Raw genomic sequence first — 16,255 nt, forward strand, 5'->3', positions numbered from 1 at the left:
ATCAGCCTTCATCTGCCAATATGCAGGGTCTTCACCCACCGTGGGCTGCCTATCAGGGACCTCTGTGGACCGGGGAGCGGTATCTGCTCTGGCCTTACAGGCCGGGGTAAATGCTGAGGTAGTCTTTTCTTGGCGGGCCGCGCCTGGCATGGCGGCGGCCTGGTCTTGGCGGGCCGCGCCCTGTATGGCGGCGGCCTGGTCTTGGCGGGCCGCGCCCGGGATGGCGGCGGCCTGGATCAGTGTCGCTGTTGCAGGAGGCTCTGTGCAGGCTGGGCTGGACGTCGCTGCAGCAGTCTGGGCTTGGCGGGCCGCGCCCTGTATGGCGGCGGCCTGGTCTTGGCGGGCCGCGCCCAGGATGGCGGCGGCCTGGTCCTGGCGGGCCGGGCAGGGCATCGCTGCAGGGACTGGGTCTTGGTGGGCCGAGCAGGGCATCGCTGCAGCCGCTGGGGCTTGGAGGGCCGCACCTGGCGTGGCTGCGGCCTGCTTCAGCGTCGCCGCACCGGACGCCTCTTCAGGGACCGCGGACGTGGCAGCAGGGGTCGGGGCACTTGCGCGGGACGGGGCATCATTCGACTCACCCGTTGTTGGTAGCACTGGGGTCTGCGTCGTCGCCGTCCCGCCTGACACCCGGCATGCAGCTCTCCCTTCATAGGCCCGAACCGCCGCGGTCAGCTCCTGCAGTTCCATCCGTTCCTCCCGAATCTGCTCCACGACCCGGGTCTCCAGCCGGTTGCAAAACTGGGCCAGCTCTCGGTACCACCAGGCAGCGGAGCCTGGTTCTGGGTTCCTGCGGTCAGACGCCATTTCTTCTGCGCCGTCTTCTGCACGGTCTCCCAGCAGTGGACTCTTCGCTGCCTCCTGTAACAAGCTGTCCAGTTTCTGCTCTGCCTCTTTCAGCAGCTCCTCTCCCAGCAGCAGGCTTGTGGCTCTCTTTCCTTCCCGCCGTCTCTCGACGCTTCCACTCTCATAGCTGGCAAGGTCAGAACTCTCCAGAGGATCTCTGGGTAGCCACACCTCTTCGTGGGCGGTAACTTCTTCCAGCGCGGGCTGCTGTTGTTTTTCAGCGCGCTTTTCATGGTGGCAATATGGCGGCGCTTCCAATTTTTCAAGCGGACCGCCCAGGCACATGGTCACCTGTCTGAACAGGTCTAGTCCTTATCCTGTTCGTGACGCCAGATGTGAAGCCCCGCCGGTGCTGTATCAGTGCATACCTTCAGGGACTCCACGTAGCTGGTGCTGGTCACAGGTAGGGAATCTTCAGTGTTTGATCGTGACGCCACTCTCAGTATTTGCGGTCAGAGGGGACCGCCACTGCAGGTTAGAGGACGCCTGGGGCTGATGGTGGGTGCAGTCGGGTGTAGTAGCCTCCTGAGAGTGAGGCAAGCCCCAGGGCCCTTTGTAAAGCTGTAGTACCACAAGTCGCAGAATGACCACACGCAGGCAGAGTGTCTTTCAGGGTTTTTACTCACTTCAGGTGGCAGGGTGAGTAACCCGGGCGTAGCTGGGATGAACCAGGTGGGAACCAGGTATCCTTCCGGCTGACTGTATGAGGGTGACTACAAACTCGCCTTCCTTAGCCCTTGGTGGTTTGGGGTGACCCCGACTTTGAGTCCCTATGGGGGTCACCCAGGGAAGATGCTCCAAGCCTCTCTCCCCTTCTTGTTTTGCCGTGTGCTTGTTCCCCGGGCCAGGCCACTCCAGCCTCTTGCCTCCTGTGACCTATGGGCCCTACTTGCGGTTACGTGGCTGCGGCTTTTGGTTGTTGTGGTGTGGGCTGTAAGAGCCCCACACCGGCAGGTTTAGCAGGGAAAGGTAAATCTATCCTCGCTTCGGGATCTGCCGCCCGGTTGGGCCTGGTGCTCTCTAGAAGTCTCCTTACTTCCCACTCCGTGCACTCTCTAGCTGGAGCTGGCTTTCAGGCAGCACTTCTAGTTGACCGTTCTCCCCCGTCTGTAGTCACTGCGCGGGCGCTGTTAGACAGCATCAGCCCCACAGGTCTGCTCCTCACTGAGCCCTCTGGAGTTCTCCCTCTAACTGACTCACTGCCCCTCCTCTCCTGTTCTTGCCTACGCCACCTAGCAACCAGACTCTCCACCACACCCCTTGAGAGGAGATGGAGGCTTTTTAACCCCCTGCCACTATTCCAGTGGAGGTATAGGCTTTGCCCCCTCCTGGGATCCCCAGGGGTCCTCTCATGGGTACATGTGTGAGACCTGATCACTATGCGCCTGTGTTCCACACCCCTGTCAGCCTTCTGGATTACCTGTATTGTACTGTCCCCAGCATGGGTGCAGTACTCAGTGGTGCCTGACCAGGTCAGGGGCGCCACATTATTATTATTATTATTATTTATTTATAGAGCACCATTAATTCCATGGTGCTGTATGTGAGTATGAGTCTCTTGGGAAGTGGGGGGTGGTCTGCTATTTTAGGGGGTAAACTTACCCCCAACTGTGTTTCTCCAAGAATAAGACCTCCTCCAAAAGTAAGCCCTAGTGCTTTTTTGGGGGGCAAAAAAATATAAGACAGTGTCTTATTTTTGGAAAAACACGGTATATATACACACAGTATATATATGTGTATATATATATATATATATATATATATATACACATACTAGCTGTACTACCCGGCTTCGCCCGGGTTAATAACTGTTGTTAGCAAAATAGAATGTATTAACGCCCGGGATAGTAACTGTCTCCCTGTTTCTCTCCCATTCTCTGTCTGTCTCCCCCTCTGTATATATCTCTCTGTCTCTATCTCTTTGTCTGTCTGTCTCTGACTGTCTCTGTCTCTTTCTCCGTCTATCTCAATCTCTTTCCCTGTCTGTCTATCTATCTCTGTCATAGCCTTATGTTTTTAGAACTAATTTATACATATGTATATATCATATATATATATATAATTTTAATAACTGTTAGAGACTAAACAATTGCAGTGGTCTAGTACACACTATACACCACACATAGCTCCATACAAACACATTCCTCGAGAGAGATCTCTTTGACATGCGCACTTGATTTGTTCCCACGGTTTTGAACTCTATTCACCCTCACGGCATAGTTCATTCTTATACTAGCTTCATATCCTTACTAAGCAGATGTCTGCACACATTCCTCGAGAGAGATTTTCTTGACATGCGCACTGGAATTGTTCCCAAGGTTTTGAACTCTATTCACCCTCACGGCACATTTTTATACTAGCTCCATATCCTTACTTAAACAGATGTCTATATATATATTTTTTTTTCCCATGCCTTTAACTGGGTATAATTCTACTTTTACTGGTCCCCAAATTATCATTCCTTAATAAATGGTGGTATGATGTTGGTGATTTCCGACTAAAACAACATTAAAGGTTTTTTTCCCATAGAATGATCCGCACTAGCCTGTCGGTCGGGGAAATTAACAATTATATGGACCTTCATCTATTTTCTTCCCTATACTGATATATAGGAATCTATAGCTCCTTGTGTTTGCACAATTCGCCTCCACTAAGCTCAGGTTCTACGTAGTGTTTGGTTCTAAGACCATGACACTGTCTCTTAAGGATTAAATTTTTGATCCTTTTTCTTTTCCCTTTTTTTCCCTTTTAACACTATGTATTTTTAATACCAGATATATATATATTCTTTACTCACTGGACAATTGATCCTTTTTAACACACTTTCGTTCAATAGGGTTTTATTTAATACACCTTGTAATAAATCCATGTTTTGAACACATTCCGACGATCACTTCTAGGATGGCGCTGGCTGAATTTACGATCACAACCCAGCCGCTTTGATCAATTGACACTTTCCTAAAGACGTTCTAGGCAATGTGGTGATTATCTAGTTGCACATTTGCATGGGCTCCCTACAATCATTTTGACACTATTCATATATAAAAGAGAGAGACACATATAGATTTTGCACAAACACATGTTTTAATTTCTTTTTAATCCATTTTTATTTTATACTTCTTAGTCGTCAGGACAGATATAATAATGATGAATTGATTTACTATAAGAAAGGCTGAATGTAATAGATGATGACACATTTTTTTCTATGTATGGATTCCCGCCGATTTTTTCAGAAGTGGGTGGATCTTTGACGTCATCAGTAAGGTATATACTGCTGGAAGGATTCCTTGTACAGCAGATTTGTTTTGCTTGCCAGTCTGTCCTGATGAAGGGAGCTGTGACTCCTGAAACGCGTTGACTTGATCTGTGTAATAAATAAAAGCAACATCAATCCATAATCTCCTGGATCGGCTGAGTCAGTGGCGCGGTTTGACATCCCTATCTACTACTCTCTGTTATCTGTCTCTTTCCCTGTCAGTCTGTCTCTTTGTCTGTCTTTGTCTGTGTCTGTCTCTTTGTGTCTGTCTCTTACCCTGTCTATGTCTGTTTCTTACCCTGTCTGTGTCTGCCTCTTTCCCTGTCTGTGTCGGTCTCTTTCCCTGGCTGCATTATGACATGCCAACATTCCATATAAGGGCGTGGCTGCGCATTCTTCTGAAGTTCTGGCTGCACTGTGGCTTCCAGCTCCATTCGCTTTAATGGAGGCAGGTTTTTTGGCGAATAACTGTAAAGCGCGGGGTTAAAATTTCCTCTCAAAACAGTCTATGACGCTCTCGGTGTCCAGATGTGTGAGTGTGCAAAATTTTGTGGCTGTAGCTGCGACGGTGCAGATGCCAATCCCGGACACACACACACATTCAGCTTTATATATTAGATATATATAGCTGTACTACCCGACTTCGCCTGGGTTAATAACTGTTGTTAGCAAAATAGAATGTATTAACATTCCCGGGATAGAATGTATAAATGGAATGTATTAACGCCCAGAATAGTAACTGTCTCTCTGTTCCTCTCCCATTCTCTGTCTGTCTCACCCTCTGTATATATATCTCTGTCTCTCTCTCTATCTCTTTGTCTGTCTGTCTCTTTCCCTGTCTGTCTCTGACTGTCTCTGTCTCTTTCTCCGTCTATCTCAATCTCTTTCCCTGTCTGTCTATCTATCTCTTTCCCTGTCTGTCTATCTATCTCTGTCACTTTCCCTGTCTGTCTCTTTCCTTGTCTGTCTCTTTCCCTCTCTTTCCCTGCTGTCTCTATCCCTCTCTTTCCCTGTCTGTCTCTTTCCCTCTTTCCCTCTGTCTATTTCCCTGTGTCTGTCTCTTTGTCTGTCTCTTTACCTGTCTTTGTCTGTCTCTTACCCTGTCTGTCTCTTTCCCTCTCTTTCCCTGTCTGTCTGTTTCCCTGTGTCTGTCTCTGTCTCTTTGTCTGTGTCTGTCTCTTTACCTGTCTGTGTCTTTCTCTTAACCTGTCTCTCTATTTCCCTCTCTTTCCCTGTCTGTCTCTTTCCCTGTCAGTCTGTCTCTTTGTCTGTGTCTGTCTCTTTCCCTGTCAGTCTGTCTCTTTGTCTGTCTTTGTCTGTGTCTGTCTCTTTGTGTCTGTCTCTTACCCTGTTTATGTCTGTTTCTTACCCTGTCTGTGTCTGCCTCTTTCCCTGTCTGTGTCGGTCTCTTTCCCTGGCTGCATTATGACATGCCAACATTCCATATAAGGGCGTGGCTGCGCATTCTTCTGAAGTTCTGGCTGCACTGTGGCTTCCAGCTCCATTCGCTTTAATGGAGGCAGGTTTTTTGGCGAATAACTGTAAAGCGCGGGGTTAAAATTTCCCCTCAAAACAGTCTATGACGCTCTCGGGGTCCAGACGTGTGAGTGTGCAAAATTTTGTGGCTGTAGCTGCGACGGTGCAGATGCCAATCCCGGACATACACACACACACACACACATTCAGCTTTATATATTAGATATATATAGCTGTACTACCCGGCTTCGCCCGGGTTAATAACTGTTGTTAGCAAAATAGAATGTATTAACATTCCCGGGATAGAATGTATAAATAGAATGTATTAACGCCCGGGATAGTAACTGTCTCTCTGTTTCTCTTCCATTCTCTGTCTGTCTCCCCCTCTGTATATATCTCTCTGTCTCTCTCTCTATCTCTTTGTCTGTCTGTCTCTTTCCCTGTCTGTCTCTGACTGTCTCTGTCTCTTTCTCTGTCTGTCTCAATCTCTCTCCCTGTCTGTCTATCTATCTCTTTCCCTGTCTGTCTATCTGTCTCTGTCACTTTCCCTGTCTGTCTCTTTCCCTGTCTGTCTCTTTCCCTCTCTTTCCCTGTCTGTCTCTTTCCCTCTCTTTCCCTGTCTGTCTCTTTCCCTCTTTCCCGCTGTCTCTTTCCCTGTGTCTGTCTCTTTGTCTGTCTCTTTATTTGTCTTTGTCTGTCTCTTACCCTATCTGTCGCTTTCCCTTCCTTTCCCTGTCTGTCTGTTTCCCTGTGTCTGTCTCTGTCTCTATGTCTGTGTCTGTCTCTTTCCCTGTCAGTTTGTGTCTGTCTCTTACCCTGTCTATGTCTGTTTCTTACCTTGTCTGTGTCTGCCTCTTTCCCTGTCTGTGTCTGTCTCTTTCCCTGGCTGCATTGTGACACGCCAACATTCGATATAAGGGCGTGGCTGCGCATTCTTCTGAAGTTCTGGCTGCACTGTGGCTCCCAGCTCCATTCGCTTTAATGGAGGCAGGTTTTTTGGCGAATAACTGTAAAGCGTGGGGTTAAAATTTCCCCTCAAAACATAGTCTATGACGCTCTCGGGGTCCAGACGTGTGAGTGTGCAAAATTTTGTGGCTGTAGCTGCGACGGTGCAGATGCGAATCCTGGACACACACACACACACACACACACACACACATACACACATTCAGCTTTATATATTAGAGATATATATATATATATGTAAATATATATATATAATTAGATTTTTTACATTTATTTATTTTCTTGTCTAAAATATAAAGGAAATGTGTCATCTTTATCTTTATGCCTTATAGGGATTATTTAATCTTAAACTTGCTTAACTGTTCACAATAACAGTAATTTTGACCATGGGTGCTCAAATGTTTAGATGCCACTGTATATTCATATATACATATATATATATATATATATATATATATATATATATATATATATATATATATATATATATATATATTTCCCTCACCACTTTTAAGTCAGCACTCACTACTGCAAAACAAACCTACATCTCATCCCTCACATCCTCTCTATCCCACAATCTTAAACAGCTATTCAACACTTTTAACTCTCTCCTCCTTCACCCGGCACTACCTCCCTCTCCTCTTATCTCAGCTAATGACTTTGCCTCTTGTTTCAAGTAGAACACTGACAACATCAGAGCAAGCTTTGGCCCACAATCCCCATAGTCCCGCCTCATACTGTAACTACTCAGCTTTCTTCCTCCAAATCCAGCTTCTCCACTATTACAGAACATCATCTTTCCACTCTACTCTCAAGATCACATCTCACCACCTGTCCACTTGACCCACTGCCATCCCACCTCATCCCCAATCTCAACCTTGTGCCAAAAAACAGCAGCCATGGGTTCTTCTAAACAGCTGCCTAGCACTCTGAAAATGACAATGGTGAAGGCGCACAAAGCAGGAGAAACAAGATAGCAAAGCGTTTTCAAGTTGCCCTTTCCTCAGTTTGAAATGTAATTAAGAAATGGCAGTTAACAAGGACATTGGAGGTCAAGATAAGGTCTGGAAGACCAAGCAAAATTTGTGTGAGAGTTGCTCATAGGATTGCTAGAGAGCCAAATCAGAACCCCTGCCTGACTGCAAAAGACTTTCAGGAAGATTTATCAGGCTCTGGAGTTATGGTACATTGTTCTACTGTTCAGAGACACCTGCACAAATATGGCCTTCATGGGAGAGTCATCAGAAGAAAACCTTTCCTGCGTCCTCACCATTAAAATTCAGTATCAGAAGTATGCGAAAGAACATAAAAAAAAGGATGATGCATTTTGGAAACAAGTCCTGTGGACCAATGAGGTTAAAATAAGTGTTTGGGCACAATGATCAAAGGTATGTGTGGAGAAGAAAGGGCACAGAACTTCAGGAAAAAAATATGTCACTCACCAACCATTAAGCATGGGGTGGATCAATCATGCTTTAAGTTTGTGTTGCAGCCAATGGCACTTGGAATATTTCATGGTTAGAGAGAAGAATGGATTCAATGAAATTTCAACAAATTGTTGATGCAAACATAACACTATCTGTAATAAAGCTGAAGAGGTTTGCTTCTACAAATGGATCATGTTCCTAAACACAAGTCAAAATCCATAATAGACTCCTCAAAAGGTGCAAGAAGCAGGTTTTACAATGGACCTCATAGTCTGTGGCTACATCTGAAAAGGGCAGTGCATGGAAGACGACCCAGGAATCTCCCAGAACTGGAAGACTGTTCCAAGGAAGAATGGATGAAAATTCCTCAAACAAGAATTGAATTAATAAATATCCAAAGGATAATGATTAGCACTCAAACCTAATGTTCCTATAATTCTGCAGCTAGATTTTCAGGCAGAACCCCTTAATTTGTCTAGGGTCAGACTACAAAAACCTAGAAATAATTCCTACATATAAAATCAGCGCTGAATTAAGGGTTAATTTTTAATTATAATTATTTATCTATCCTTATTCCAGTATTGGAAAACTTGCGATAAAAATATAAAAAAGATCACATAAATACACATAAGCAACAGTATATACTCTAGAAGAATTATTCCTCTAAAAAATGTGTGGAGCACCGGCCGGCGGCTACCACCTTCAAATTAAAAATTATACGATTAAGGCTAGTTTCACACTTGCGTTGGACGGCTTCCGTAGCATTGCGTTGTGTGACGGATGCAACGGATGCGTTGCATATAGTGGCACAACGCAATGCTACGGATCGTACAAAATAACGGAAAGCGTTATTTATTTATTTTTTTCTTCTTTACAGTACCGGCAGCCGACTATTGTGAACGATCAGCTGATCGCTCTTAATAGCCGGCGGCTGAGTGCTCTCACATGCCGGTGGCCGAGCGCTCAGCTGAGCGCTATAACATGCCGGCGGCCGGGCGCTCAGGTGAGTGCCCTGACATGCCGGCGGCCGAGCGCTCAGCTGAGTGCCCTGACATGCCGGCGGCCGAGCGCTCAGCTGAGTTCCCTGACATGCCGGCGGCCGAGCGCTCAGCTGAGTGCCCTGACATGCCGGCGGCCGACCGCTCAGCTGAGTGCCCTGACATGCCGGCGGGCGAGTGCTCAGCTGAGTGCCCTGACATGCCGGCGGCCGAGCACTTAGCTGAACGTTCGGCCACCGAGAAACAAAATAAAGTTTGTGATTTAAAAAAAAAAAAAGAGAGCATGCGCAGTGAAAAATAAAGGTTTCCGCTGCTCAAAAAAAGTTACATGCAGCGTTCCATCCGCCCGGCGCAGCGTCAAAATAACGACGCTGCGTCATCCAGCGGATCCAATGCTGACACTTGCGTTACAGTGCGTCGTCCATACAAGTCTATGGAGAATAGCGCAGTGCGTTAACGGACTGCGCTATTCTCCATAGTGACGGACTGCGCTGAACGCAAGTGTGAAAGTAGCCTAAAAAGCAATTTATAATGAAGAATGGTTGGACGTTTTTTCCACAGATGAAGAGAATAAAAAACGTCCAAAAAATATTTTTTCAATAATACGGTCCGTTTAAAGTCAGAGCAGTATTTTCAGAGTTTTAATAACTTTACAAGGAAAGCTCAGTTTATCATTCTGCAGTGAAGGCTTAATTGTCCGATCCATCCTAGACTTCTAAACTTCTAATTTGTATAACGGGTGGACACCAAAACAGTCCAGGAAAAAGCTTCCTTACCCGTGCCCTGGGAGAACCTCTAACCCCTGAAACTAACGATCTCCCTGCCTTCTCAGAGCAGAGCCGTGATTTGACACAATCCTGCCAGCATCTGTGTCTCCCGGCATAGGATTCTGCACAGAGGAGACCTGGTCTAACATTGCTGGAAACTATTCTATTCAGGCACGAGAAACATACATTGTGCAGAGATTACATTGCCTTGGAATCTCCAGACTGGTATCGTTTATCAGGTAACCTGCACTGGGTACCCGTCACGGGTGTCCCGGTGTATTGTTGCATTCCTGCAATACTCCTGTGATTCAGCGCTAGGAGTGCAGGAAGTTTAAAGATACCAAGGGGAGCTTGGTTTTATGTGGTGCGCGTGGTTTGTAGCAATACTTGCAAAACTTGGAGGAATTGTAGCTTTCCTTGTGAAGTTATTAAAACTGTGAAAATACTGCTCTGACTTTAAACGGACTGTATTATTGAAAAAATATTTTTTGGACGTTTTTTATTCTCTTCATCTGTGGAAAAAACCTCCAATCCTTCTTCATTATAAATTGCTTTTTAATCGTATAATTTTTTATTTGAAGGTGGTAGCCGCCGGCCGGGGCTCCACACATTTTTTAGAGGAATAATTCTTCTAGAGTATATACTGTTGCTTATGTGTATTTATGTGATCTTTTGTATATTTTTATCGCAAGTTTTCCAATACTGCAATAAGGATAGAAATAAATAATAATAATTAAAAATTAACCCTTAATTCAGCGCTGATTTTATATGTAGGAATGATTTCTAGGTTTTTGTAGTCAAACAAGAATTGAAAGACTCTTTGTTGGCTTCAAAAAGCGTTTACATGTGAAAGGGCACGCTACTAGGTACTAACCAAAGTTTTGCATTGACCCATTTTCCTTTTGTGTTAATTTTAAAATGTAAAAGATGGAAATTATTTTTTTCCCTAAAATACAAAGGAAATGTGTCATCTTTAACTTTATGCCTTTTAGAGATCAATTCATCTTCAACTTGCTTAAGTGTTCACAATAACAGTAATTTTGACCAAGCTGCCCAAATTTTTACATGCTACTGTATACAGTAGTTGAAATAGGAATTGAGCACATCATCAGTTTTCTAAGTAAATATATTTCTAAAGGTGCTATTGACATGCAATTCTCACCATATGTCAGTAACAACCCATCCAATCCACACAGGAAATAAATGAAACCATAGATACTTATTAAATAAGTTATGTGTAATAATGGGAAATGACAAAGAGAAAAAGTATTTAACACATGCAGAAAAAGAGATGCAAAAAGCAATGGAAGTGACATTAGCTGAAATCAATCAGTAATTACAAAGCAATCCTGCCACTCTTTGAATCAGTTGGACCAAATGCTTCCCCCAAGATTTTATAGGAAAGAGTAAAAAGAATTATTGCAAGAGTTGTCCAAAAGCCAAGGACCACCTGTGGAGAGCTACAGAAAGACCTGGAATCAGCAGGTACAATGGTTAAAAAAACAACAAACCCCAAAACAGTAAGAACATAAAGCTGCTAGAATGGCCCAACAAATTACCTAATCTAAATCCAATAGCAAATGTATGGAAGGAACTTAAGCCCAGAGTTAATAGAAGGATCCCACAGAACCACAGTCGCATGATACTTGGCTGCCGTTCGCCACAGAGCCTGAGTCGAGGTTCATTAGCATCGATATGCAACAAGAGCCAAATTCTTAAGTTGAGAGTATTTACATCGTAATAGGAGTAAGGGTTTTAGAAATTACAGCTCTTTAATATGTAGCTGCCTCTTTTGAATAGACCAAAAGTAATCAGACAGTTATCTCAAAAGCTCTTTAATGGGCTGCATGGTCTATTCTATCATTAAATCCATTGCCAATTAGGCAGGTAAAAGTTCTGGAGCTGATTCCAGGTGTGGCATTTGCATTTAGAAGCTGCTGCTGTGAACCCACAACATGCAGTCAAATGAGATCTCAATCAAAGAGAAACAGACCATCATTAGAACAAAACAAAATAAAGAAATCCATTTGGGAGATAGCAGAAATCTTAGGAGTGGCCAAATCAACAGTTTGGTACATTATGTATTGTTGTATTATGGATTAGTTTATCACAAGGGGTAAAGTATTAATTAGCCTTAAAAATCGAAAGGAAAGATTAGACTTTGCAAAAAAAAGAAACCCAAACATCTAAAGAACCCAGCCCAGTCACTGAAGAGAAGAAGCAAAGATCAACCTGTATCCGAATGACGGGAAAAAGAAAGTAGGAAGAATGCTTGGAATGGTTCATGATCCAAAGCATAGCACATCCTCTGTAAACATAGTGGAGTCAGTGTGATGGCCGGGCATGCATGGCTTCCAATGGCACTGGGTCACTAGTGTTTATTTATTATATGACTGAAAAAAAGAAGCAGCCAGATGGAATATTCTGCAATGGCTGAGTCAATCACAAGCTCTCAATCCCATCAAGCATTATTTTAAATGCTTAAGACAAACCTTAAGGCAGAAAGAAACCCACAAATAAGCAACAACTGAAGTCAGCTGCAGTAAAGGCGGGAAAGCATCACAAAGGAGGAAACCCAGAGTTTGGTGATGTCCATGGTTCCCAGACTTCAGACAGTTATTACATGCAAAGGATTCTCTACAACGTATTAAAAACATTTTATGTATGATAAAATAAAACATTTTCAATTACTTTTGAGTCCATGATATGAGGAGGCTTTGTAGAAAAATGATTGCAATTCCTAAATGTTTCACAGGATATTTTTGTCCAACCCCTTTAATTAAACATGAAAGTCTTCAGTTCAACTGTATCTCAGTTGTTTCATGTTAAAGAAAATATTAGTGTTATGCAGAGGACAAATCACAAAGATTCGATCACTGTCCATATACAGTATTTCTTAACCTAACTCTATGTACCTCATATTATTATCCATTTGAAGGCTGGTGAATTGCCCTTGCCTTCTTCTAGGAAATATGTTATGCTTCACAGCTATACGTGTGGGAAATTGGTTGAAAGGTATGAATGCAGCAAAGTGTCTCTTATCATTTCAGGCAATGTTTGGATTTCAACAAATCGCTAAATGCCAACACCAACTTACTGATTATCTCTCAAACTTGGCACGTTTGAACTAACTGGTTCTTTATGAATCTTTTCCCAAATTTAGGATGTGAATAATATCAGTCATGTATGTTGAACAGTGTTAAAGTTGAATTATGTCAAGCTCACTGAATTCCAATAATTATATATAAAATAGCACAGAAAATTACATTGCAGGCTTGGTATTTAAGTGCATCACCACTTGAACAAACTTACTTGTAAAACACAGTATTATGAGTATAAAATGTGAAAAAACGGTACCAGTGTTGCCAACTGTGCTTTTCCAGTATGAATAAAGAAAGAATGAAATTACAAAGCTTCTCCTACACTTTGCAATGTTAAAATATGTGGCACACAGATGGTATATGGACTTGTATTGACCAGAAAAAAATGTTTCCATGTGGTTCACACGCACACATGGTCCGTGTGAAAACATGGTCCGTGTGAAAACATGGTCATGTGAAGATCACTATAGGTTGTAATGGGTTTGTGTGGTATCTGTGAAAAAAACAAAACAAATGTCACACAAACCGAAAACACATTCATGTGAAGGTGGCCATACAACCATGTGACACCAAGGTTTTTTTTATCCAGTAGACGAAAGAATAAATGAAATTAAACATTCATTGAATCTAATTTTAGCCATTAACCATTAGACCCGATTCATCACAGCTTTTATGGCACAATCTAAAAAGATTTATTATTATGGTCACAGATTATTTTCTGAAGAATTTCTTTAGTTTTGATGGTTCCTTTTTCCTCCAGATGTGCGGTTGTCCAATGGGGGCAAAACTCTCGCCCTCGTTGGCCAACCTGTACATGTCTGCATGGGAGAAGGAATACATCTATGTTGTTAACCATCCTTTTTTTTCCAGAGTCAGATGGTACTGGAGATATGTAGATGACTTGATCCTTTATTGCAGGTCACCCTCCCTATGTATCTCCTGATACCGAAATAAATATGTTTAGAGATGATATCAACAAACACCAAATGAATTTAAAATTTACTATACCAAATCATGGCAGTACAGCATTTTATCTGGCCTTTCAGCTCATGGGCAATAGTGTAACGGGCTGTATTGATACATCATTAAACAGAAAAGCCATTAGTGGAAATTCCATCCTGCATGTGGACAGTTGTCATCCTCCACATATAAACTAGAATTCTCCAGTTGGAAAATTTGTGAGGGCTAGGAGAACCTGTTAATGTCTGTGTTTTACATTATTTAGAGGGCACACCAAATTTACACTGTACAGACAACTTCCTTGCCTATGACTACCGCCCCACACTATGTTACATATAAACAGGAAGTCCTTTTTCCCTTCATGAGTCATCGCCCTTTTCAATTTTTGACCCAACTGCTCATGCAGGAAAAAGTGAGTTACTCCGGGAAGATAAAAAAATTCTTTCATTGTCCATGACCTCATAAACTATAAAGATGAGATGCCCTGTGCAGTTCTATTATCCTTACAATACATGTAGTTCAGAGTAACAGTAGTTGCTCATTCTGCTTTCCCCTCCCCTCTTGGACATTACATCACAAATCAGGGGTGTGCTCCCTGTAGTTATTAACAGCAGGTCTCCTGATAACAGCTGCTTCACTGCAGTCAGAGAGCAAGAGGCGTGGCCACGCTCCCAGTTCTTAGACAGAAGCAACTAATATCAGGAGACTGGCTGTTACTAACAGCAGGGAGCACACCCCCTGATGTGTGATGTAATGTCCCAGAGGGGAGGGGGAAGCAGAAGGAGCAGATGCTGTCACTCTGAATTTGTCACAGCAAGGTTTTTACAAACATCACAAACTGTCATGGTGGTGTCAGGATCTGTTTAGATTACTGATTCTGACACTCCACCTGTTAACTTCTCTGAGGTCTGTAATCAGAACAGGCTAACTTGGGCGTCAACCAACAGATTGGTAGTTCATATGCAGGCTAGCAAGAGTTAATCTCTGCTGGTCTGCTTATGAGTAATCTTTGATTACATGTTGTGGGGGAGCCAATCACATCAGCTCCCCTCCTATATATGCTGGCTGGACACGACACTTCCAATAGTGCCAGCTATAGTTTAAGTTTATCTTTGCTGGTCTGGTACGGTGTTGTGATCCAGACTAACTGGGGCTTCTACTACATGTTGTTGTGTGCGGTTGTGGAGTTAACTTACTGGGTTTTTTTGTCACTACCTTCCTGCTTTTGCTTGCTTTTCACCTGAGTTTCTCATTGTTAGTAACTGTGTGTTTACAGTGGGTCAGAGTTTTGGTTTTCCCCTATCTGTCTTTATCTGTATTTTCATCTCTTCTGCCCCTTCTTTCCATGGTAGGAGGGGGAAATAAGATCAGTTCTGGTCATGTTCTTAGCCAGGCAGAGGACTCAGGCATCTCCACCACAAGGGGAAACCCTGAAGTTAGGGATAGCCTAGAGACCCCTAGTGTGAGGGACAGCATAGAAGCCCCTGTCCTCGCTTTCCTATGGTCAAATCGTGAAAGAATTACAAGTATTGTAAGGATATTTGAACTGCACTGGGCATCTTATCTTTATAGTTTATGAGGACACAGACAATGGAATAATTTTTTTATGTCCCCGAAGTACCCATTTAAGATGATACAAATTTCAATTGGAGTGTTTTTTTTAATCTATGTTTTTAATTGTTTGTTTTCAGCTAAATAAGAATATATATTAATACATTTCGGTACTATGTGCAATATGTGTGTTTTTCAAGCTTTCTCTTAAAAGCTGTGGCATAGCTATATTGGAAGCAGATGAAGTAGAGCACACATTTCCTGGAACCTTAGTGGGTCCAAAGTCCTAGTGCTACATAAGATAAAACCAGGACTTTAATTGTGCTATTTCAAATAGGGGCCCTGTTACTGATTTTGCTTTGGAATCCAGGAGCTGAAAGTTACACCTCTGAGAATTGACAAGCATTACCAGTTCTACCTATGGTTGTAATTTATTGCAATTATATCAACAGGATTTCTAATACCGGATTTTTCCAAAAATAAGACACTGTCTTATACTTTTTTGCCCACGCAAAAAGCACTAGTGCTTATTTTTGGAAGAGGTCTTATTCTTGGAGAAACATGGTTGGGGGTAAGTTTACCTCCCCCAAAAAAGCAGATCCCGCCACTTCCCAGGACACTCATACTTACCAGACCCAGATATCTGCGTGGCTCCCAGGTCCTCCTGGGCTCTGCAGTGTGTGCTTCCAGACGCTGTGCTGCACGCCATCCTCCCCTGCTTCTGTCCGGCACACACAGATCACACACAGACTCACTCACTCATCACATCCAGCGTTACAGAATACTTCCGGCCACAGGCAATGATGGGAGGAAGTCACATGTCCACAGGTCCTTTAAGCAAGTATTGTGTCAGATTCTTGCGCTCCACCACACAGCCTCTCAGGATTCTGCTGGCGAGGAGAAATTGGTG

The sequence above is a fragment of the Anomaloglossus baeobatrachus genome, chromosome 4 (assembly GCF_048569485.1).
Source record: "Anomaloglossus baeobatrachus isolate aAnoBae1 chromosome 4, aAnoBae1.hap1, whole genome shotgun sequence".
Taxonomy (NCBI): Eukaryota; Metazoa; Chordata; class Amphibia; order Anura; family Aromobatidae; genus Anomaloglossus; species Anomaloglossus baeobatrachus.